This window comes from Corvus cornix, chromosome 1 (assembly GCF_000738735.6).
Source record: "Corvus cornix cornix isolate S_Up_H32 chromosome 1, ASM73873v5, whole genome shotgun sequence".
Classification (NCBI taxonomy): Eukaryota; Metazoa; Chordata; class Aves; order Passeriformes; family Corvidae; genus Corvus; species Corvus cornix.
In genome coordinates, this window is record NC_046332.1 from 110,796,451 (window position 1) to 110,821,346 (window position 24,896).

The 24,896-nt window shown below is 42.7% G+C and overlaps 1 long non-coding RNA gene across 1 annotated transcript; it reads left to right on the forward strand.

Annotated features, from left to right (window-relative positions):
- Positions 1-5,684: 5,684 nt before the first annotated feature.
- Positions 5,685-22,952, forward strand: LOC109143894. The gene is made up of 3 exons (XR_002044290.3): positions 5,685-5,915; positions 15,850-15,960; positions 20,986-22,952. It is a non-coding gene; the product is annotated as an uncharacterized LOC109143894 (long non-coding RNA).
- Positions 22,953-24,896: the final 1,944 nt, after the last annotated feature.

The window sequence follows — 24,896 nt, forward strand, 5'->3', positions numbered from 1 at the left end:
TCAAACCAATTTCTCAGTTCTTGGAAGGGTTTTCAATTTAAAAGTACTGCAGGATCATGACATTATTTAGTATGAAGAGTTGTATGAGCTCTTACTCAGTTTTAGCATGGGGTTACAGTACAATTCTATTAGAACTGTCTCGATTACACTGTGTGATAAACACACATCTTGACTAGCTCTCACTGCCAATGCAAATTTTCCTTTTCCAAACTCCTTTGGTGCTCTCTCTTGCTCTTCCTTGTTATTTTTAATTGTTTGGCTTAGAAATAAAGAGTGAGGAGATGGAGGAAACTACACTTTTGCTGGAGGAAGAAGCATAGCCTCATTTTAAGAGGGTGAGAATTTGGGATTAACAAAGAATTACTCTTTGTGGTTTCAACTGCAAACCCATCCCAGTTAGGCTAAGGGGGACATTCACTTTCTTTTTGCTTCTCCCTCACATTTGGGCTCTACTGCCCTCTTCCCTGTATTATTCAGAACCTAAAGGGAGAATAAGTGCTGCTCTGGAAAATTTTGACTTGTCAGAAGTGACGCAGTGTTGGTAGCAGGAAGGGTTCTTTCATCCCATGGCCTGGCTTTTCCATGACTCTCCTCCTGCTCCCAGCCCCATTTGTTTCCATATTACATGCTTGTTACCAGGAAGAGTACAGGAAGAAATTAATCCTAGTATGGATTTCTTTCAAGGCACATTTCTCTCATTCCCATTGTGGCTTGATCTTCTGTTAACTGTCATAAGAAAAAATCAGGCAGCTTGACATTTTTATTGTGTTCTCCACACAACAGGGTGGGTTAAATACAGATTCCCATATGTAATTTGCCCAGCTAACTTATGTGGAAAATACCTGCTCTCTTGCCCTAGCTTGGATTTGAGTTTTACTGAGTTTCCTCAGCATAAAAACAAACCTCATTTCCAAATGAAGATGTGCTTTTTCTCCTTCTGAAGTAGTTTGTCTTCCTACATAGATGTAATATGAAGGAACATATATATCCTTCTTCTGTTTCATTTTCCTCTTTTCAATTGTATGCTCAAAAAGTAGGGGGTGAATGGAAAGGAGATGTCCTTGCAAATCTGGTCACTGCCATTACCAAACCTATCAAATGAATTATGGGGAAGCAAACCTTTTAAAATAAGATGTTTAAAGTCTGTACCTAGGATCATGTTTGACTTTTATAACAAAATCCACCTATTTCTGTCTGCATCTCATGCAAGACTGCGCCCATCCTGGAAAAATCAATTGAAGGGTTTCTGTATTATGAAACATAGGCACTTCTTTTTTAATTATTGCACTCAGCTTAAGGCTATGCTCCTCTGTGGCTGGCTAACCTGGATCTGTTATAACTCCATTACAACTCAAAATTCAACAGCATTAGCAGTTTTCATCACACTGAATTGTTACTGGAATTGCTTGTGCTGAGTCTGAATCCAAATATAATGAAAGCAACTAAAATGTAGCTCTTCCTATTGATTATTTAGCCTGAATACAAATTAATAAGGACGCAATCCTCCATGTTTATGTTTTTAAAGAATTTATTTGCTTGTTTGGTAGGAGCCAGAAAGTGAGTTGAGGTGAATGAAGTGGAAAGAGCAGTTTTGCTCAGTGAACTATAGGCTTGAGATTGAACAAAATCAGTTCAAAACAAAAGACAGTTTTACCAGAGAGGGTTTGCAGATGCCCATCAAAATGTCTGTACACAGACTGGCCCTGCAGCATGGGAGCACCAGAACGCACTGCCACAGGGGAGATCTGTGTGGGTATTTATACCATGCTCATTGCCATGGTAACAGAAAGTCTTATGAAATGCAGACATTACATACAGAGGTGTTTGTGCTTTCCTGCCTCTCTCACACTCACTCTTTCCTTTCCCCCAACCCTGGGGCTTTTATGGATGCTTTTATAGCAAGGAGGCCCAGTGTCAGCCAACAACTTGCATGGACTCCCCAAACCTTGGGATCCCTGGGCTAGACTGGTCCAGTGCCTCCTGGAGTGTGCCTTCAGCATTGGCTCCTCCAGTCCTGCACTGATCCACCAGTCACAGGTGCTCCCAAGCCCCTCAAGTGTGCCTGGCCACTTCAGGGAGTGGTGGGGGGGAAGTCCTTCAGCAATATCTGAAGGTCGTAGCTGTGGAAAAGGATTCCCAAGGCTTAACTCACAACATGCCTCCTGCCTCCCCAGGGATGCAGGGAATGGCAGCCATGGGGTGGGAGGTCCTGAGCTCAGAGTTTGGTGGTGGGCTGTCTGCCAGGAGCTGAGAGTGGTTTCCAAGCTCTGGACCAGCACCCACTGTGGATCCCCTGTTACTTACACAAAACACTTTCTCTTTAAGCAGCCACATGCCAGGATCATTCAAGATGGGAGCTCTTCCTCCTGTGGCCACATCTGGCACTGACTGTGTGAATTTTAGGTAGGTAGCAATCATGCTTTTGCACCTCCATACCTCACTGGCATGTTGTGCCACTTTTTTTCATCAATATCACTGTAATGTGCCTGGAAGCTTATCAAATGAAACGAGTAGCAATCAAAGTATCCTAGCTGACTTCAAAAATAAATTAGTCTTCTTCTGCTTCTGTCTATAAAAGAGATCTACCCTAAGAGCTGGGTAATTGGTAAGCTCTGGCCCTCTTAAGCCCACATCTATATAATTTGCAAAGCTGGGTTTAACACGATGCTTCAAGTTAATATGCTGACACAATATGATTTTCTAAAGAAAAAGGCTGACTACAGGTCTTCAGAAATTCTTAAAAATGTTCTGCTTAGTCTTATGGCAGTCTGTCATACTAGCCAAGAAAAATGCAAGACCAGGTTTTGGGTGTTTTTGAGCAGTTAAGAGTCAGGAGTACTGTGGAAGGAAAGGGAAGTTACCTCTTGCTTCCTGTGAACATCTTCTCCATGCTATAAAATATTGCTCACTCTCCTTAGCCAGATGAAGAATTTATAAATGGCAGGGAAATCAAGAATCCAGGAGACTCTGGAAGTGGGAATTTTGACATCTAAAGCAAATGAAACGGTGCATTTGAATTACAGTACATTATTGTTTTTATGAATTTGTTAGTCTTTTGATTTAGAAATGGTTGTATTGTTAACATAGTACTTCCTTTGCTGTAGCTACACACTTAAGTAGGCATGATACAACATCCAAAATTGCTACCTAGAGATACGGTATTTTGTACACAGTATGATTTCTAATTGCTTGAATAATACTACACAATGGAATAGTTTTTTACTCAGTGAGAGCTGTTTCTCACTGCTTGAGATATAATAACCTCTTGGGAAGTCATGGAGCTGCAAACTGTAATGATCTATGTAGAGCATTTTTGCTCAGTCTCTATTCTTAAAAATGCTCAGCATTCACTAAAAAATGAATCAGGAGAAACTGGTAAAATAAGTTGCAGAAACAGAATGAGATGGCTCTTCAGAATTATATATAGAAGGCTTTTTAAACGCCCACATCCCCTATATTAAAAACAGTGATTCAGAAAATCAGCCAGTGGATTCCTGAACCAAAGTATTGTGTGAGATTTTTGCAGTCCACGTTTAAAGAGATGCATTGTTTACAAGAATGAAATGGGTATTACAAGGCACTTTTGCAGTACAGCTGTCTTGTAGTGTAGTCTCTTTACTTGGATGAGATGATGCTAATTTTAATTTACCAGTTTAATTTGCTATATTCATCTATGCATTTATAAAAACAAATTTTCTTCTCAGAAATATGTATGAAACAAGTCAGCCAGAAATGTACATGGTAATATTAAATAGTCAAAACAGAGTGAGCCTGAAAAGAGTAGCAAAGTCACATATCTGATGCCTACAGCAAAGAACTGGAGTTGGGAAGATATTGTGGTTAAACCTACCTGCAAGTCAAGTATCTGCCATCCAAATCCAGAATCCCCTTTTTGAAAGGATGAAAGGGGCTGACTGCAGCCCAAACTCCCTGCATCACTCTTCCAATCCTCCTTAAAGGTGAGGGACCACTGGAAATATTTTGGTTTGTCAGTCAAACCACAGTGGGAAATGTTAGTTAAACTCCCTGTCACAAGATGTGGAATTGAGATGAAGGGGAGGTTCCCAAAATGATGCCACCTACTCCCCTGGCATGGGATGTCCCAAGGCTGGGGAGGTGCCTTGGGACCTCAGTGCCAGGGACTCAGCTGGCATCAGGACCTGGTACAGGGGCAGCAGCTGCCCTGGACCCACCTCCTAGCAAGGTTTAGGATGCAGTCCAGAATAGGAGCTGTAACGTTATTTAGAAAGCTGCACCTTTTCTTACAAAGGCATTCTCACTTCTTACCAAGCAGTGAGATAGATCAGAGTAAGAAGTCTCCTGCTGCAATACATGGAAAACCATAATGGACAGGAGCCTCATCAGGGGAGACCCACAGACCCAGGCCAGGAGCTGGGCTGCAGCTGCTGTTTGCACAAGGAGCAAGGGAATTGCGTGTTCTTTCCCTTTCCTTCCTCCTCATTCACGGCAGGCTGAGAGCTGCTGGTCCAGTACAAGCAACCTCGATGGTCGCTCTGCAGGTTCTGTAGGCACTCCCATAGACTGGAAGCTAAGGCAGTGCTGAATGCAAGCTGATACATTGTGAATGGTCATGTGCCCTGAAACAATTTTATATTGGTGTGTATTGATGAGCCTACATCTATTTTGTCATGAAGTTCTTAGTGTTACTGACCCACCTGCCTGGGAGTGTGAGCCCAGACTGCAAAACCCCGAGCAGACTGACAGCTGGGCACCAAGGGTGGGGACTCTGCTTTCCCAGATGGAGAAGCTGCTGTGCAAGCGCTGCCAGCCCTGACAGCAGCTGCCCAGGGGGAGGCGAGAATTCCCCAGATGGACGGCTCCTTGCTCAAACCCTGCTCAAAAAACACCAAAGAGAGGAACTACCTACTGCAGAAACCCTCCTCCCCCACCGGAGAAAACAGCCTATGACCTTCTTGAATGCCCTTGCCCAGCTGAGTGTTTGATTTTTGTGCTGAATTTTATTCTAAACTCAGTATGGAGCAGCACTGATGGTGGCTGTGCTTGTTATATAGGCATGTGAGTAGACTGAAAGCTGAGTAATAATTCTAAAAAAGATACACCCTAAGGACTTTTTAGGCTTTAGGGGTACCTAGTGGGACTGAAGAACTGTAGCTATATATTTCCTTCCTGCCCCCTCTGCTAGAAGAGCACTGGAGGAATTTTCTAAAATATCAGTCAGCGTTTCACCCACTGCCATCTATGATCTTTTTCTGGACAGAATAAATAGTGGGAAGGGCTTTTTCGGATGGAAATTAAGAGTAGCTCTAGTACTTCAGAGAAACAACAAGCCTTTGCTTCCTTTCCAGTGTTAGCAAGGAAGAGAGGTCTGCTGTACAGCGTATGACATAAGTAAAAGTAGCTGTCATATAGGATAAAAGTTAAGAATAAGGTACATATTCACAATACCTCTGTGTGCTTTTTCAGACAAGAAATCAGTGCTGTGCCATCTTCTGCACTGATGTGGAGATCAGGCTTTGCTGGACACTGATACAAAGGGAGAAACTGTAGCACAACGGCAATTACTGGCAGAGTTCCCATGGACGTTAAGGAAAGGCAGGACTCACACCGAAGGAATTTGAAGCAGTCAGTTTCATTTCGAGTGTGGCCTCTTGTGGGCTATTTCTCCGCTGCTTTTCAAAACTAAGCTGGTGATTGCAGAAAGGATTGTCCTGCATGCCTTCATTCCAGAGGAATTTATTCCAGAATAAAGCCACCCCACCAGGCATTAGCAAGACAAGGCTTCCTGCTCAGTCCCCTTCTAGCCTGTCGGGCCTGTGCTGGAGCAGCCTGCTTTTAAAGGAAGTGGGAGACCCAGCCAGGGATTGACTTCTGCAAGGAACTGCCAGCAAATGGAACAGCAGCTCAGCCAGCATGGCCCTGTGAAAGCAGCTCAGGTAGGATTTGAGGTGGTCATCTGTGTATGAGCAGTCCAGGGCAATTTCAGGAAGCAATGGGCTAAGTCCACACTGGTGACAAAGACAATGAGACAAAGATGGGGAGTTTTATTCTGTTGCTGTCACTTGGGGAATTAGAGCCCTCAGAGGTGGCACCAGGAAGAAATGAAGCATCAGCCCTCAAAGAAGGCTGTGTTTGAGACAAAGGAGAGTCCCCTAATAAATCTCTCACTGTCTCTCTCAGATTGCGACAGCCTGTCACAAGTCTGCAACACTTTTCTCTAGAACTCCACACAACCCAGAGCTGGAAAAACAGCACTTCCACAAAATGCACGAGTTCCTGCAAGTGACAGTTGCCTGATCCATCCTACGGGGAACACACCGGAGGGATCCCGCTGTGTGGGATTTGTGGGAAGGGTTGCCTTGAACACTGGGCTCTGGCTGTGGGAGCTGCCCGGTGTGGGCCATTGTGCGGGGTTGTATAATCCGAATGAAAGACCTTATTGTGATGGGTGCTGCTTATGGCATAGGAAATTGTTGTGAGATTTTCAGGCTGAAGTCTCCTGTTAACACTATCCCAGCACTGTGCTGTTTGGGCAGAGATTGTGCTGTGCTCCCTTAAAGAGCTTTTGGAAGACAGTCCAAGTGAAAGATGAAAAGGAAATGCTGGAAAGGAAAAAAGAAAAGATACCAGCATGTGGGTTGCAAAAGTAGAGGTATGCTGGAAACCCCACCATCTTCTACTCTAGCCTTTCTACAGAGAAGCATTACATCCATTGAGCATAGCATTTTTCTTCCTTCTTATCCAGCAATTTTGCATTTAATGGTAAGTGCCTGAAGAATATTAATGCATATTTAAACTAGGAAAAAACCACATAGTTGATAAAGCCCAGTGTGGACAGACTGGAGCATTAGAGAAGAACCCAGGAGACTAAACATAAAAGATCAAGACCTGAATAGGACTAAAAATGGTTTAAACCTATATCTGGACTACCAAAATATCAACTGTCACGTTAGATCACTTTTCAGATATTTGGAAGCAATACAAAGTTTCCTCTGTTAGTTAATTACTCCCTTAACTGTCCACTACAGAGTTTCTTTCATTTCCTCTCCCAAACATCTGGCAGTAGATACTGCAGAAGCCCACAGTCAGCAGGATACGCAAGCAGGGGCCTAACTTTAGTTCATGAGTCATCCCCGTGGCTCCAGTGGGACAGTTCAGGTGGTTAAAGTTAAGCATGTACTTAAGTACTTTGCAGAAATGAAATGGATCTGTGCCAGAGGGAGGTTGCTGCCTAGGTGGGAACGGGTCGTTTGCGTGTCCTTAACCATTTATGAAAGGGATTCGTATAAAACATAGCGAAAAGAGACCCCTCTGCTGCGAGAGCAATGATTCCTGATTTTTAAAAATGGACCCCTGACAACCTTTACAGTCTCTCTCAGCCCCCTTGTTATTTGAAGCTGGTAGTTGGAAATGCTTTGATCAGGTTCAGCAGAGCAGGAAGTGATTGCTCACCCTCACCTTACCCCGCTCAGTGAGCCTGCAGGGCATGGAAAGACAACCCCTGCTCCAGACACAGGATACCTGCTTTGTTACAAATGTTCTGCTTTTCTGGTAGCCACAGTTCAGCTGACGACCTAGAGCTGTGTTTGCAGGCAAAAATGTCACTCTGTGGAGTCACCATCCACAAGCAGAGGCACAGAACCAGAGCACTTCCTCTCCCCCATTCAAATGTTTGGTGGAGCTTAAGAAATCCTGATTTTTTAAAATTCCATTGGGAGCTCTTTTATCCAGGCCATGGTGAGCACATTCTCTGGAGCCCTGATCACCACAAGGCCTGCAATTAATTCTGCTCAGGCTGCAGTCCTGTCTCCACCACACCCCGAGTATTTGCCTTCCTCTGGCTCCAGTGCCACAAACCTGACCACAGGTGGTGGGTTGGGTGGGCTTTGGGCTTCAGGCTTCGTGGAAGTAGAGTTCATGCAGAATACAAGACTTGTATTATTGCACCTATACAGGAGCTGTATGATGCTTCCAAATAATCCCTTTAATAAAATCAGATAGTGATTTGTTTCAAAACTCTGTAAGGTTTCAAAACTCTGTAAGAGTATCTGTGTCACCAGTAATTCCTTTTTTTCTGAACATAAAACATGAAAATCAACTTTTGCCAAATAGAGAGCAATTTTTCCTAAGCCCTAATATCTGCGTAGTATTTCTCCTTGCACATTTTTCCCAACCTGTCAGAATCGTAAGACTGAAAATTATAAAGCAAACAGCTTTGCTAGAAAATGTCAGGCAGCCACATATTTTTCAGAAGAACAGAGTCTACTTTATGCTGGGTAGCATTGTTTGAAATTGAGTTTTCAAGGTGCACAATTTTTCATTTCCAAGTCAAGGCTAATGGAAAAATTTCACTTCCAAAGGTAAGATATGGAGCAACTGAAAACAGGGATTTAGAAAAGAACTGCCATCTCAGCAATCATTTTGAACGTTAGGATCATTTGACATTTTAAAACTGGTGGCGGTGATTCACTTATCAGAGGGACTTAACTAGGATTTGTGTATATGTCTTTCAAATACTAAGTGTAAATCATCAGTCTTCCGTGACTCTGTTTTCTCCTTTGCAGGGTCTCTCTAAGCTCTCAGAGTTTCTCTCATCCTTTGAATCATCATGTGAAATGGACTTTAATATTTACTCCCCATCCAGCACTGAGTAAACTTTTCCTTCCTTCAGTAGTTTTAGTCTGTGCCTACGAAGCGTGGAGGCAACTTCCTGGGATGGAGGAACCGAGCTCACCATGTGAAGGAGTCTCTACTCCTACTTGCCTCAGAGGCTGAGGTCATGCACATGAAAGGCAGACTGTTGCAAATGAGTTAAGAAAATGAGCATGAAGGTCAGTAACAGCATTAGAGAAAACTACAGAAGAAAGTTTTGGGTTGACATCTTTAAGAGAAGTCAACTCAGAGGACTTTTTTTTTTCATACAGTGCATGGGAAGGTTGCTTTGGCCAGATCCTGGGGAACAGATGCAGGGGAGCATTGTCACACACTAATGCCCTCCTGCTGCTAAGCAAATATCATGGCCTTTATTTAAATACATATGCATGATAAATCTTTGGTAAACATGAAAACTACCAACAGTTTCATTGAAATTAAGAATATCTGAGTGTTTCTCCATTGCAAGAAATTTTTAGTGCAGCAGCACTGCTCTACTTGAAGAGCCTTTTCCAGTCCTGCCACACAATGAATTCCCACCTTCCATTGAAACTCCTGCTAGAAAAGACTGAATTGCAGCCTGCTGTCCTGGGCTAGGGTGCTATCTGATTTAATTTCAAAGCAGGCAGAGGAAAAAATATGGGAGAGGAGCAGCATTGAAAGAGCACATGGAAATGACCTACCATGGCAAAGGAGAAGAGTGGAATCAAGAAACAAGGCCATTTTCTCCACAGGATCATCCTCTGCACCATTTAAATACACAGGCATTCCTTGCAGACATGCTTCCTGCTTGTTTTGACTACAGGAAATAAGGCAGCAGGGAATACAAAAGTGTCAGGCAAAAGGACCTTTGTCAAATTACAGCTTGTACAGCTGTCCCTGGAGCAAGAGTAGGCTGCCCAAAGAAGACTACAGAGGAGAAAAAGTTAGTATAGTAGAAGAAATTCTTCTTTCTGCTCCTAGCATATCGTTTCCCTTCCCATACCTTTCCCCAGACTCTTCTGTCCTGCTTTCATTCCTTAGAGTAACCTAAAAAAAGTTCTGGTAGCTTGACACTAATCTTGTCACCATTTCTTGTGCAACTGAGTAAAGAGTACAGCCTGAGCAAGAAAGCTGAGCATCGTACAGCAGAGTTTGGAATTAGCCTTGTACATCCTGGATTTCCCCTCTTGTCCCCAGCTTGTGCTCATTCAGGTGCTTCATACTGAATTTATCTATAGCTTGGTCTCACATGCTGCTGCCAATGAGCTTTTCTTTTAGCAGTCATTTATCTATGATCCAACAGGCTCACAGACTTCATAAAACTTCTTTTAAAAAGCATTTTACTTTGCATTATCCAGTGATTGTTTAATAGCAGCCAAGATGTATTCTCTTGAAATGCATACCTGAGCTTGCACATCTATTGTATCTGCCACTTACAGATTCACAACAGTCTGCTGGATTACTGGTCCCTAAAGATGGAGTTTATCACTCCAAACACTTGAAAATGCTTCTAGAGAGCAAAGGCTTTTATCCAGGCCAATTACTTACCTAATGCAAAATTTTCTGAGGATCACTTTTATTTAGAGGTCAAGAAAAGAAAACTCGCTCAAAAAATTACTCTTAAATTGCCTCGTGTGAAAGGAATGCAAGTGTTTGATGCAGTAGTCATATTAATGGGCTTGGTAACTCTGTCTGGAACAGGAAAGGAATATAAACAAATTATTTCTTACAGTGTGGTTTGCTCTGTCTGAGAGGAAGTGAAACTGCAATGACACCATTTAACCCTTGCAGGACCAGGTATTAGCAGCCTGGTTTAAATGACAGCATTGTTTTGCATGTTTTCTCATTGAGGCAAAGGGATGAGCCCTCTCCTTAAAGAGAAGGGAGCTGTCAGTGTATGCCTACCTCTTTTCAAAGATGTTACAGGAGGGCATGTTTTTTACAAAACCAAGTAAATGTTGTTATTCAATGGCCAGCTGTGACCCCTCATTTAAATAAAACAGCAAATGAAGCAAAAATTTAAGGAGGGAGAAGAACTTGTTGTTAAACATCTATTTTACACTTCCATTAACATCTCAGACATATTAAGAGTAAATGTTATTTGAATAGATGCACGCTGTTTCATAAGATAATGCAAGGGAAGTTAAGCAATCTGTGATGAAGTATGACTCGATGAGGAGTGTTTATCCCATTAATATGCTAAATAGCCCATCACCAGTAGCCCCAAAATGTGTGAGTTGAAATCAGAAGCCAGAACCTTTTGCTGAAAGAAATAAAATGTGCAGACATCAAGGTCAAGCACGACAGGTACCACTTCTGCTGCACAAAAGTCCAACCTGTGCACTCTGTGGACAAAACGTCCCTGCTGCAGGTAAATGCACAAACCTTTGTGTCTCTCTGCCGCAGCAGAGATCCAGCCCCGGGAGGGAAGGAGTGCTGCCAGTGTTGCCAGCGTGACTGCACAAGGGGTTTCTTCTGGCAGCAGAGAGGCAGCTCTGCCTCTTTATACCCCCAGGAGATGGAGGTGTGCTGGCAGTTCCTCACAGCTGGCAAAACTCTGTAACAGCAGCCTGGGCTCCCACACTGAACAGTACAGTCTATTTCTGAGCAATTATTGCCTTGAGGGTTTACACAGCCCTAAATATAGATTGATGTTCAGGAGAAAAATCGAGTTACATCTACCTTTGGCTTTAGAGGGAGCCAAATAACATTTTGCTAAACAAAAGAATACATCTGAAGATGCTAATGGCAAAAGAAAGCAAAACAACCTTCATTACAGGTGTCAAGGCTTAGCTGCAAAGGGGCAGCTGTGTTGTCAGCATCACACTGCATAGAAATATCTGCCCCAGTCCAAAACAAAGCTGAATTTGTGGCAGTTTTCTTCTTCTTTCAACAGCTTTTTGGTTTTCAGAGAATGGAATGCAGTTCCTTCTTTCATCACTACCATATTTCTGTAATTCTTATCTGACATCCCTGGCTGTGTTTGACAAGAACTCAGGTGCTGTCTGTCCAGCACACAGAGGCCTCAGCTCTTCAGGGCCACTCCTGCAGCTAATGGGACTCACCTGGTAATTGAACACTTCCTTTAAGGCTGCAGGGAATACCAGCCTTGGATGGGAAGGCCATTGCTCTAACAGTGTGACAAAATGGAGCAGTGCCAGAAGGCCATGTCGCCTGTCCCATGTGCTCACAGCGCCTGGCTCTGCGCTGGTGTAACTCCAGGTGTGGTTTGACATTACAGCAAAAAGCCTGTCTAACCACTTGCTGTAGCTGAAAACTCCCCCTCTGCTGTGCCCAGCACCTGTTTCCACCCTTCCTCCTCTTCATCCTCCTCCCTGCTGGCACTGGGAATTCTCCTGGGAGCCAGTTAAACTCACCCTTCAGAAGAAGGCATTTTCTTTCTCTCCTTTTGTCTCCCTGGTCTGGCTCACAGCAGTATCTAAGGAGCGCTGGTGGGGAGGGCAGGAAGGCACAGATGAGGCCATAAGGATGGAAAAGGACAGGGACTGTCCTGGCTGAACCTCCGGGGAGAGGTTTTCTGTCAAGGCTCAATACCTTCCGGTTGAAGCTTCCTCAGGACAAGTTACCGTACCTTGGGTGATAAGAAGTAACATGTTCAGTTACTTTATATTTACCTCGAACTTCTGCTTCTCAGCCTCCTAAAACGAGAGCATTTCATTTGAGATGCTGCTTGTTCTTGTGCTAGATGTGCTTCCATCAAGCATGGGGAGCCTTCTTCTCTAAGGCAGAGATAACAGGTAGAGTTCAAAACCCTGAGACTGTTACCTGCTCATCTACTGCCTCTTCTGCTTCAGAGCTTGCACTGGCAGGAGACAGGGCCTTCAAACCTTGCCTAGGCCGTCACCTCGAAGTCCACCTGCCTCCAAAATGGCAATACAGTAGAGTCAGCAGGTGAGCCATGAAGCAGCAGTGATCACCAGAACTTTCTTCAACCAAAATGGGTTGTGGTTTTCTGAGTGCCCTTAACACTAATTTATGAATCCATAACCTTTTCACGTAACTGTCTCTTTACTACCATTTCTTCATTCTTGGCATTATAAAAGGAGATTAGTTTGATTATTTCTTGTAATTTGAAATGGTTACCAGTCTGTGGCCTCTTTTCATCTCCTGTTTCTTGTTTCTCCAACAATGGACCAGCACAGTAGCTGGTGAGAAAACTACATTAAAGAGCCTGAGCTTAGTTAAGTCAAGCCTAAGTCATAACCCAAGGATCTCAAACAAGGCTTCAACAAAAAGGCAAGTGTGGGAACAAAGACTGTGCTGAATTAGAAAAGCTTCTTTTGTCATGGTCATTTTCATGACCACCAGGATTTCTCTGCCCTGATCCAAAAAGACCAACACAAGGCCAGGGCTGGGTCCTTTTTCTTGCTAAATGAGATGTTCCCATTTATCTCGCAGCTACAGATATGATAAAGCCAGTTTGAAAGAGTTTTAACCAAAGTCATTTGCCAGTTCTTGGTTCTCTGGCAGCCCTGAGGAAAAGAGCACCTGTCCCTGCTCTGCTTCCCTGGAGCTGCTCTCTGCAGTGGTGGGGAGGCCCTCACAAATCTCATCTCCCTCTGGAAGATGAGATGATCTAGGTCCTGCCCCTCATCCCAGGAGGCTCCTCTCAGGTCCCTTGTTGCCTGGCAGCAGCTTCTGATCACTCCTGAGCAACACATCCACATCCTTCTCAGGAGCAGTTGCCATCCTCAAATCCTCCAGGCTGTCCTGATTTTCCTATACCACTTATTAATGTTTATAATTGCAAAATAATTGGGCCTGCTGAGTTTGTAATGAAGGCACATTTTTAAATGCTGTAATCAAAGAACTTTCAATTGGATTAAGACTTTAGTGCCCTAGTGGTTTAATTACAGGCCCAGGTAAGCAAATAAGCTTTAGGTTTACTCCCATCTTTCAGATAGGCCACAGCAAAGTCTTTGTGCCCACTTGTTATCACTGAATGTCTGACAATAATTGAGGGTTGAACCCCAGTGGCCAGGACTCCTACGTGGCATCCCAGGCAGTGAGAGTCAGCCCCAGACAGGCTCAGCTCCCAGCATGAGGCACCACTAGATATACTTAGTCAACATGACAAATGCCAGTGGAGAATTCCTTAGGAGGAGGCATCATGTGAAATAAAAGGTTGATCTGAAGGGTGTACAGCTTGACAAATGCTGCAAGTCAGCACAGCCACTGAAAGGTGGTACCCTCCTCTCCCCTGGCTCCCAGCCATCATTCTCAGCCATGCTGCCTGCTCCCCTCTCTGGCAAAATAGGTTCTATATCCACATGGCAAAGTAGTGTCAGGAGGCTGATACAGTTAAAGGCAACCCTTTCTTCCTTCCTTTTTTCGCCTCAAGGAACTGCACAAATATTTACAATAGCATGGTGAAACAGGGAGCCCAGGGACAGGGACAAGATGCTGGTGGTGAGAGGAACCACTTAAGAGTGATGGGAGCATCAGAATCTGTCTGTTTAAATGTTGGTCACATTAAATCCTAAGGAGAAAGGTGAGAATGACTAAGTTTAAAGGTGGTTATTAAGCTTGAGGCCTATAAAGACAAATAATTATTTCTACGCTGGACCTCTAAAAAGGGCAATGTATTTCAACAGCATTAGAAAATGTGGTCTATCAAACAGGCTTCAAACAGTCCCTGGTGACAAACCTCCTAATCTGGGGCACGGTGAGACGTTGCGCTACAAAGAAGGTCTGAGCAATAAGCAAAACACATTGGGACTTCAGTTTCAGTTCTGCTTTGGCTCATTTGCAGCCCAGTCCTTTTCTAGTTGCAGTCTTTGAACTTCTCCCAAGCACACTCAGGGACTGGTTGGTAGGCAGGATGTGCTGCAGCTGCCAGAGAGATTAATTGGAAGAGAAGTGTAGATCAACACCATCAGCTGCACACACACACACGTATCAATTTAACTACTCCAATTTAGAAAAGATTGAGATAAATTGGTACAATCTTCTTTCTGGACAAGGTTAGAATGTAGATGCTTTCAGCTTGTCAGGTGCAAAACCAGACAAGCTGCAGCACCACCAGGAAAGGGAAAATACGTCTGTGGGTCTATACCAGTTATAAAAGTGTTATAACCAAATAGGTATAAAAATAGGTAGGGGCTGCCTGTATTTTTGCAAAAATTACATCTACGTACATCATACGAAGTTTAATTGTAGTTGATAGCATTTTTCTTGTGGCCAAGTGGTTGTTTTATTTTACTGTGAGCTGTTTTTTCCTCATCTCTCTGGGATGTGTCTGCTTTGATCCCTATTGAAACCACTAAAAACCTGTGAATTATTTTGGGATTACCAGGAGTTTACATTACATGATAAACCTCAATGCAAAAAGAATTTAACAAATGTTAATCTGTAGTCACTGAACTTTGATTGTTATGTAATTCCCAAGGTTTCTTGGACATCTATATTATATATACTTGGTTTGGAGGTAAGAGGTACAGACAGAAATTTATTATTTCAAAGAGAAAAAAACCAACAAATTTCCTTGACTAGGCTGAAGCATGCATGAAAGTATCTAAATGCAATTTATCTTCATTAGAAAGACTCAGCATTGAGACATGGGTTCTCTGCTGCTGGTCATACAGGTATTATTCCAGCTCCATTTTCAGATATTGATAATAATGATACTAAATTATATTTTATAATTATAACCATTATATTGTGCTTGTACAAATTTTATTTAACAGGTTAAAATTATAATCTAATCTTAGTAGCAAATCATCATATTTGGTCTATCTTTGAAGGGGGCAAATGGAATAAAAGCTAAAAAGTGGGAGATTCGCTTGTCCAAAGGTAAATGTGTGGCCTTTTCAGAGAGAGGCCCTTTGGCTGCCTTTAGGCAGCACAGAGGTGGGTGCTGTGGGAATGATTGCCCTTAGTCTAGAGCAGCCCAAACAAACCTATTTTGCCACTTTTTACACTCCTAAATGTACACAGGGACACCACCCGGTGTTTTATTTACCCAGTAAATTTGAGCAGACATCAGACATTTGTCTTTCCAAGAAGAGAAAAAAACCAGAGTTTTGTCAAATGTGACTAAAAAGGGGGAATTATGAGGGAAACAGCTGCTCTGCCTGACCTCTGTAAGTGCTGCACAGGATCCATGAACACATTTAGGGGGAAAGGGAAAAGCAGCATTTGCTAAATTGATTTATTTGTGTTAGCTATGCCATATAAGCATCCCAGCAGTTATTCCCAGATTATTTCTCTTAACAGAGCGATGAGAGCTGCACCTCCCCTATGGTCCTGAACCACACCCATCACCTTCATCCAGGTGCCCCTGAGGGGATGTGGGGATGTTTCAACTCCCTCTACAGCTGCTGAAGGGTAAGTTTAAATAAACTGTGTGCTTCGTCAGCACTAAATCCTCCTGCTCCGAGATGCTTGCAGACAAAATGAAGTGGGTTTTTCATGAAGTTAATGTCACTTTAAGGATTCATGTAAATCCTTCATGGGTTTTGCTTTCATTTTCAGTATGACTGAATTTTATGGTATAATCATATCAACTCTTCTACTTTAAATTCAGTCTTTCACCAGGGGATGGTTTCTACCACTTTGCCCATAGTCAGTAAAAGCAAGGTTTTGCCCTCTGAGCTGCACAAAAAATGGCTAAAACACTTTACAAACTCTGTTTTCCTTTTCACAATATTTAGTTCCTCAGACAATAAGCAAATATATCACTCTTCTAGAGAGGAGTTTCATTTCCTTCTTATGTACATTACCTCAAGAATGATTAAACTTTGGGCTTAGTTTGCAACATGCAATTTCTGCTTCATCCAGCAGCTCTTGGCAGGTTGTTTTTGGGATTATGTGGCACAGAGTCAGTGCTGGCAGCACTGTCCATCCGTGAGGATGCCCCTGCCACATCCCATGGGGTGTGAGGAAGAAATGGCCTCCTTTGCCCTTCTCAGAAGGCTGTGGCAGGAAAGAGGGAGCAGGAAAGAGCTGTGGCAGGAAAGAGCCCCCCCGCTTTGGAAGAGCAAACAAGACATCAGCTGCTCCCTGAGGTCTCCCTGGGAAACGCACAGCTCATAGGAGCTCTGGATCTTGTGGTTCCTCTCCATGAATGTTGCCTAAAAATAGAGCTGAAATGTGACTGTTCAAGATACAGCCTTGTGGTAAACAAGGAAATTGAGCACATAGCCATGAAAGTTTTGCTTATTTTTCTATCGTGGTCTGTAAACTGTTAAAACTGTAGCTTTTTATTCTAGGGTCAACTGCCAATAAGCTTAAGAAAACCTTCTGTTGTTCCACTGGTCCAGCTTGGTGCAGATCTCAGGGACTCCTTGCACGTTTCCAAGCTTTTTTCCAGTAGGCACTTTGATTCAGTAAGCTTACAATGCAAATAAATGTTATTTGTAGACATATGCCAAGTAGTATAGACATTTACATTACGACTGCCTGAAACTGTCCATTATTCAGTTGCCTATTACTTGGGTAGACATTATCCAGAGTTTACATCAGACTGAAAGTAGAAGCCATTTGCATGTGCATGCTGGACTCGTTCAGAGCCGCAGGGAGCATCACACACTGGCCTTGCCACAGTGAACTGAGCCTCTCAGGGAAGACACAGACAAAATTGATGATACCTTTCCAGGCTTGCTTTGCCAAATACAGCCATGATTCTGAAATTACCAAGCTCTGGAGCATCCTGAGGGATCCTTTAGCTGAGATGGCATAACCTGGGTTGTTTCCATGCATGCCCATGGCTTTGCTTCCACACCTCAAGCTTTCCCAAGATATTTTGGAGAAAGGCTGCTTGGGGGGCGCACTGCTGTTCAAGGCAGATTCTGGAGGGTCTGGCAGTAAGGAATCTAGAAAGCCTAATGATCAACCTCCCTCCTTTCCCAGCTTCCTCTGGAGGTGCACAGCTCTGTGTTTCTCAGGATGCAGGAGTGGGAGGAGGGGTGAGACAGGGATGTGTGAGACAGCTGAACCCAGCTATGAAAAAAGCTGCTGCCCTCCCTTGTTTGGAGATGTACACAAGCTGAACTTGCAGCCTTGCTTTAATGATGACTCCATATCCACTGTAAGCTGCCTTCCCACTTATCCACTATATACTCTGGAAGTAGAATAGGCTCAAATGCAGTTATTTCATCACTCTTTATATCTGCTGTACACTCCCCCTTAGGCTCTACTTCTTGGGAGCTGGGATGCTTTATTTCACTCTATGTGGTCCTTAACCCCACAACTCACCTGGGCTCTGCCAAGCTCATGCAGGCAGATGATTAGGAGGCCATGCAGAGGTTCTCAAGAGTGCATGGAATAAAGGCTCCAGAAACCTCATTTTTGTCGCACCACTACAGTTGTTCACCATTATTGTGCCAGAAATGGCACCTCAGACTATTGACAGGACAAACTGTCAGCACTGTTAGAGGAGTAAATATGCTGGGCAGCAATGCTGCAAGGTAGAAGCCATAAACTGGGCTGCTTTCCTGCTCTAACACCAAAGCATCACAGACAGCCCAGAAAAGACAGAAAGAGGACAAAACCAAGAGCATGGAGACTTGAGCAATGAGGATTCAGCAATGTCTAGGTTAAAGGCTTGTAAAAGGTCACATAAGCCTTTAGAGACCAACTTGCACAAGTTTTTAGGGGGTCTGCATCCCATGTCTTGCTGTCCTGCCTCCTCTCAGCATGCCTGACATGTTTCCCATCTTTGTTCCCTCACCACCCCTCCCCTTACGGATATTTATCACTAGCCTAGTTCCTTCCCTAAAGAAGGGGTTAATTTCCTAAATCCTTCCATCATGCTCTTGGCTTCATCTGGTTTCTCCCACATTCTTGCTGTATCTCCTTCCAGCTTGGGAAGATGATGCCTGCACATTTGTCATGCAGCAGGAATGTCATCCAGTCCATGAATGTAGCCAGGAGGGCAACTTTTGTGGGTTTTTTCCCCTGCAACTGACTGACCCTTCCTGTCACCAATTTCTCATGCTTTCATCTAGCTCTAAAAAATCCTGTTTGAGTGTTACAATAGGGCACCACACCAGTCTGAGATGCTTCTTCTTTTCCTTTCAGAAATTTTATGGGTATTTTTCTTTAGTGTCTCACCTGGAAAAGGATCAAGGAACATAACCTAGAAATAAAGCCAAGCTAGCTACCACCCTAAACCTATGATATGGACAGCCAGCTTTACTTTACATTTTTTAAAACCATGGTGCTGAGTGCTGTAATGTTTACAGATGTATTTTTGTTAAATTTACACCTACAGTTTTTGTGCAGTCAATCTCAGAATGACAAACACAGGCCTACTAAAAAGTCAGCTGAGAACTGCACAGAGGAACCAGGCTGGGATGGAGAGGATTTTGTTGTTGTTGCTGTTGTTAAGGATGGCATGAACGAGGGGAAGCAATGAATGCATTGTCTTTCATTGCCTTGGCAGGATAAGAGCTCTGGAGGAGCCCAGGCATGCCCAGTCCAGCAGAAGAGAAAAAAAGAGGGCTGCATATAACATTCTCTCCAGCATACAAAAGAGGAACAGAGGCTCTAAGAAGATGCCACAGGGAAGGCAGAAGTAAACACAGAGACAGCTGGAGAGTTCCTGGAACAGGGGAGGAGTGGGAAGGCGTGAGGCTGGGAATTGACTGAATCCTCTGTGCAGTCACTCTGGTCTCAGCTTCTCCTCTCTTCTCCCTGGGGTGGACAGCAGGAAACTGGGTTATGCTCCCTCAACTTCTGGCTGCATGTGCACATGCCCAAGTAGAGACTGCAGCTAGACCAGGCAGAGAACATATGGGATGATACAATGTGGATAAATGGAAATTTTGCCCATTTTAAACTGGCAGGACAGAAGACAAGGTAGGAGCATGCAATGGGGTTAGATGTACTCCTGACTCTATAAAATACATATGTCTTAAATGCCTCAGACCTAAAAACACAGCATTCTGAAAGCAAACGATCCCTTGTCCTCTTAAACAGGCACACCTTTCCAGCACTGTCCCTCCCTTGGCACAGGGGGACAGAAGGACATCAGGAACTAAAGGTCCAGGGCAGCTGGAGTGAAGAAAGGGAAACTAAAGAGAGAAAAGGCATCTCCCAGTGAGCCACACGGAACAGAGGCAGAAGGGTGCAAGGGAAGGGGCAAGGAGGAGAACGGGAGATAAAGTTATGATGAATGGTGTGGCATTGTGTTATTGAAGGTCAGAGAAGAAAAGGACAAATGCAAAGAGAAGCCAGCAGGACTGGAGGAAGGGGAGAATATGCAGGAAGAATTGGGCAATGAGATCTCCTTGGAAAGATGAGTGGTGTTGGGGTAGTGGCTTTCACAGCCCTCTGAGAGGGATTTACAGCTCCATGACTTGCACTCTCATCCAGCAGCTGATGCTGCCTTGGATGTACAAACCTTTGTGTCCTGAGTAGTGACTATTTCTTCTAGGCGTCAAAGAAGCTCAGAAGTTCTTGCTGGTCATGCTGAGGAGTTTGGCACTGGCAGGAGCTGCTGTCATGTGCATTTATAAAGGTCCCCACCCACAGCAGTACCCAAACACGCCAGGGGCTCCACTGAGCTGAGGCAGCCAGGTGCACACCTGCCTATGGTGTGTGATGTTCACTGCTAACAATTCTGTAGCTCATTTGAGACAGCCCCTGCCCATTCTGCTGTACACTGTGTACTGAGGAGAAAGCTCCCAGCACACCCATTTAATTCACATTTGTAACGGGAGATTGTAATTTTCAAATATTTATCAAGAACTATCAAGAGCCATGCCAGAAATTATTTGTACATAAGAAGCACTTATAAAGTGCAGGAGAATGCTTGGAAAAGCTGAGGTTTAGATTGCAAATACTGTGGTATCATGACAGCTTTTCACTGAGAGTTGCAGCATGTGCGTTTGCACTTCTATTATAAAACCTTATTCAGCTGCTGAAGGGGCTAAAGCCATTCTTAGGTTCTCTAAAAGATCTTTTTAATTCTCAGCTCTCCCAGTGGGAGGCTGGAGGCCAGCTATTCTTTCCACTTGAAGAGTAGGTACCTACAATTCTTGACAAGCAAAGTTCTTTGTAGGCAGACAAAAGTAGGCTAAAAGCAAAGATGCCTGTTAGGAGTATTTCACTACATACAGAAACTGAGAATTGTTGGTTCTTATCCCAACTTGTCACCCCTTTTTTACAATATTCTGAAGATGGTTATTCTTGAAGAAAAGACCTTTTTCATAAGCAAAAAAGTCATACTTATATTGCTCAGAACAGAGAATATTAAATATCACTAATAAAATTATTCAGCAAAAGCCCAATAATGTGTTTAAGTGCTCACCTATGAAAATTTAAAATATTCATTCATTTATGTGTCAGTGGATGAAAAGTAGATCCTCTAGAACAAGTTATAAAAATCTTTCCCCTGCTTTTTGTCAGTCATGTTCTCAGAAATGTCCTGGACGTGGCTGATGGATGTGATGGGCAGCGTGATCCTGATGCAGAACCCAAACCTTTGTCCTCCAGATTGTACCCAAGAATTCACATCTGACAGATCAAAGCAGATGAACTCCTGAAGAGCCAGTGACTTAGCTCAGCCATCATTGCAGTGCTGAGCTTCCTACAAAAACTTCTGAAATGTCCAGCCTCCAAACAGAAAAAAAATATTCAATAAAGCATCTGAAAACTGCCATTCTAAGTCTCTAATACAAGCACTACTCACCTCTAAATACATCTGATTTTGTTTTTGTAGGCAGTTTGTTCCTCGGTGCCTAATTTCTCTCAGGAGACTTAGTTGCCTAAATCAATATTTACTGCAATGATTCAGTAAAACTGCTAAATAAGACATGTTACAGAAACACATAATCTTAATACTTTATTTTAAAAAACATCAATTCTAAGAACTGGGATGCATGAAATGTAAGCCTGGAATTATCCACACTAATTTTTGTTCACTAGATAAAGTTTACTTCCATAAACAAATGCCTGTAAAGCAAGACACTATTTTTATCATCCCTTTAAATCATGTTAGATTAACAGATTAGGAATCATGCACCACTTGTCAGATAATAATATGGAGTTTAGGTTAGAATAAAAAGAGGAGTAATAGCACCAACCTTATCCACATGATATATTCCTTATGCCACCAGCTCTCCACTACCTAGGACAGCCTGAGCCCGACACTATAGACAGGAAAACCCAGTGGCAGAACTATTGCAGACTCAAGAGTCACTCTGGCATCCCTGTAGCACATTCCAGTTTTTGCAAATGCTCATGAGTTGAGCTGGCTCCTCACAGATAAGATATGAAAACAGTGACACAGTCTACTCATGGCTGAATAATCTTCCCACAGGCTTTGGGGACTGAACAATCTTAGCAGTCAGACTCTCAGAAATGCAATTTGCTAAGTCTTAGACAATGTTCTTGATATGGTATCCTCCTTGTTAACACAGAAGAAAGAAATGAACCCTTTCTTTTCTAGTATTTTTTCTTTATTTTGCTGCTTTTCCCAATGAAACATTTTAAACCAGCCTTTAAGGATGAGAAACAGCTTCATGTATAGAACAGCCTTCCTAGAGGCAATTAATGAATCCAGAGAGTGATTTTTTTAAAAAATTGTAACTATTATTTGAGTTTGATTTCATGATCTGTCTGTTGTACATATGTTGAAGAAAATCTGAATTTTTGTTTAAACTGGATTGCACTCCTAACACAGCATAAAATATTAAAGATTTATATTTTCATAATACTATTCCCCTTTCCAAGCCAGATCCCACCTGTCAAGACAACTTCTTAGATCTTTCAAATGTTCACCCCCTTTCAAACCACGATTCTTAGAGACTGCTAGTCCTGCTCCAGCATGCAGAGGCAATGAGCTGCTGTCTTCTTGTTGTAGCGTGCAGTTTGTGCAATAACTGGGGGAATTAAGGCAATTTGATTTCCTGTGTGTTTGTGTCCTCCTCTCTCACTGAGATAAACTCAAGCAGGTTGTCCCCTGGTTTACACATCCTCTCCTAAAGAGACTCCCCAGGGACTGCCAGCTGGGCACTGGGACTGGTGGTGCCTCAAGCCTGGTGTGGTGACAACTTGCTCCTGCCTCCCAGCAGGATGCTGAGCTGGACACTCTCTTCTACCCAGTTATTCGTACCTGCAGGAGCAAGGGATCTTCCTGATCCCAAAATACAAGACACCCCTAACTGTCTTGAAGTGCTCCTTTTCACATAATAAAGTAACACCTTAATGAAAGTCTTAATTACTCATGCTTTTCTTTCATCTTTTCCTATGTTAGTAAGAGTCAATGAAATTTTAGAACAAATTACTTCTTTTTTGTTTGTTTGTTTGTTCTTCAGTTCCTCCCTAGTACCAAACATTTTGATCTTCTATGTTTTAAGAGATGCAATTTTATCGTCTGCAAATCCATCACATTATGCTTTTTTAATGCTTTCGTTAATAAAATAAAATAAAATAAAATTAAATTAAATTAAACAAAATAAAATAAAATACATTTCCTTTTATGATCTTGGAATGAATTCTCCAGGACAAAGAAAAATGAAACAAACCTTCTTGCTGGTTGCATTAGAGAGATTTACTGTTTGCATTTGTTACTTATTTCTCCTGCATTATCTCAGTTCTTATTGGGAATATGAACTTTTTTCGTGTTACATACTGTTCTTATAAGTTTTACCGTTGACAAAAATACAGCAGGAGTGAAGCTGGTGGTTTTAAGCAAACCCCTTTGTTTTACTTTCACTCTTAAGCAGAAATAGCTCTTTAAAGCAGTAAGTTTCATTTTAAAGAGACACTCTTTATGTGAGGAGTTCCAGTTGGTGATACACTTCTGACTATTGCATACCTTGCCTAGTAATCTATGCAGAAAATCATAAAGGTGTAACATTCCACAGAGGAGGAGCTTTTACTTGGAAAGATGGACAGACCTGTCCATCCTTGCCTTCAAACCATTCTCCAGTCCCACCAAGTGTGTGAGCAGAACAAAACTCAGTCTAAAGTAAACCAATCACGTCTAGACTGAACCCAGTCAAACAATGTGAAACTCAGCAACTCTTGCCCATCACCACAGCAGAGGAAATACCAACTACAGCAGAACAATCCTGGATCCTATCCCTGAGTGTCCAAGAACGTGATATGCTTCCTCCAGTGCATGACTGCAAGAAAGTTAAGTAAATAACCATTGTGACTCAGGAAGAATTCACACAAAATGCCCATAGGGGAAGACACCTACTTGGCAGTCAGTGGCTGTTTCTCAAAAGGGTCATTTCATCCTAATCCTCAGTCTGGACCCTGAGGGGAAACCTTCTGAGGATGAGCCTAGTAACTATGGCCTCATCTATACTCTGCACAATCCCAGAAATGAGGCTTGACAGAGACATATTTTTGACATTTTATAAACTCTCTTGTCCACTGCTAATTTCTCCCTGCTGTGCAGGTTATAGAGTACAAGTCTCTCTCTTTTACTGCCCCAGGAGGAAGTAAGGCTGACATTTCTCCTCCTCTCATGTATCCTCCTCTCTCCTGCAGTGAGGAGCCCCATTCTCCACAGGGACCCATCACCTGCACTATTAAGCAGCACAACTAACCCAAATAATCAAATTGGTACATACCCAGCTAAGCTCTGAGCCATCATCCCCCATTCATCTTTATCTTACTGACTCAGAGAATCATGGAATAGTTTGTGTTGGAAGGAGTCTTTAAAGATCATCCAGTCCAACCCACAGATCTTTGAAATCTCTTGCTTTTTATTTCAGAACAATGGCTTTGTGTGTCTGAGATCATCTCTCAATTCTTCAACTATGAGAGCATGTTAGAAAATTATTCCCTCTTCCTACAAGCCTCATAGCTGCAGCAAAATAATCCACACTATCTGATGTTCCAAAATCAATATATCTATGCCTTGTTAAGGTGCTAGAAAAGCCGTACTAAATTTTATAGTTATTTCTTAGGTTTTAATTAAGCATGAACAATTTGTCCATCTCTTAACAATACATTGCATACACATGTATGACAGGGAGGGACTGAAGGCTGTGTGGTTTTTTTCACATTTATTCCTGTGTGAACAGCTGTGTAGTTGTACCACTGCATTAAATACTTCTATATATTTATTTAATACTTCTAATAAAATTGACACTGATAGCTCATATTTTGATTACCATAGGATAGGTCTTTTAACTGTAATTTGCCTGTGTTGAATACATAACCCATTTTTGCTGTACAAAACCCCCAGAATTTACAGATTATTTCATCTTGCAGTGCTAGGGATCTCTGTGAAGTTAAAGTTCTCTGCATACATGGAAGGAATGGCAAGTCAAAGCTAATTAATGCAATGAGAATCTGGG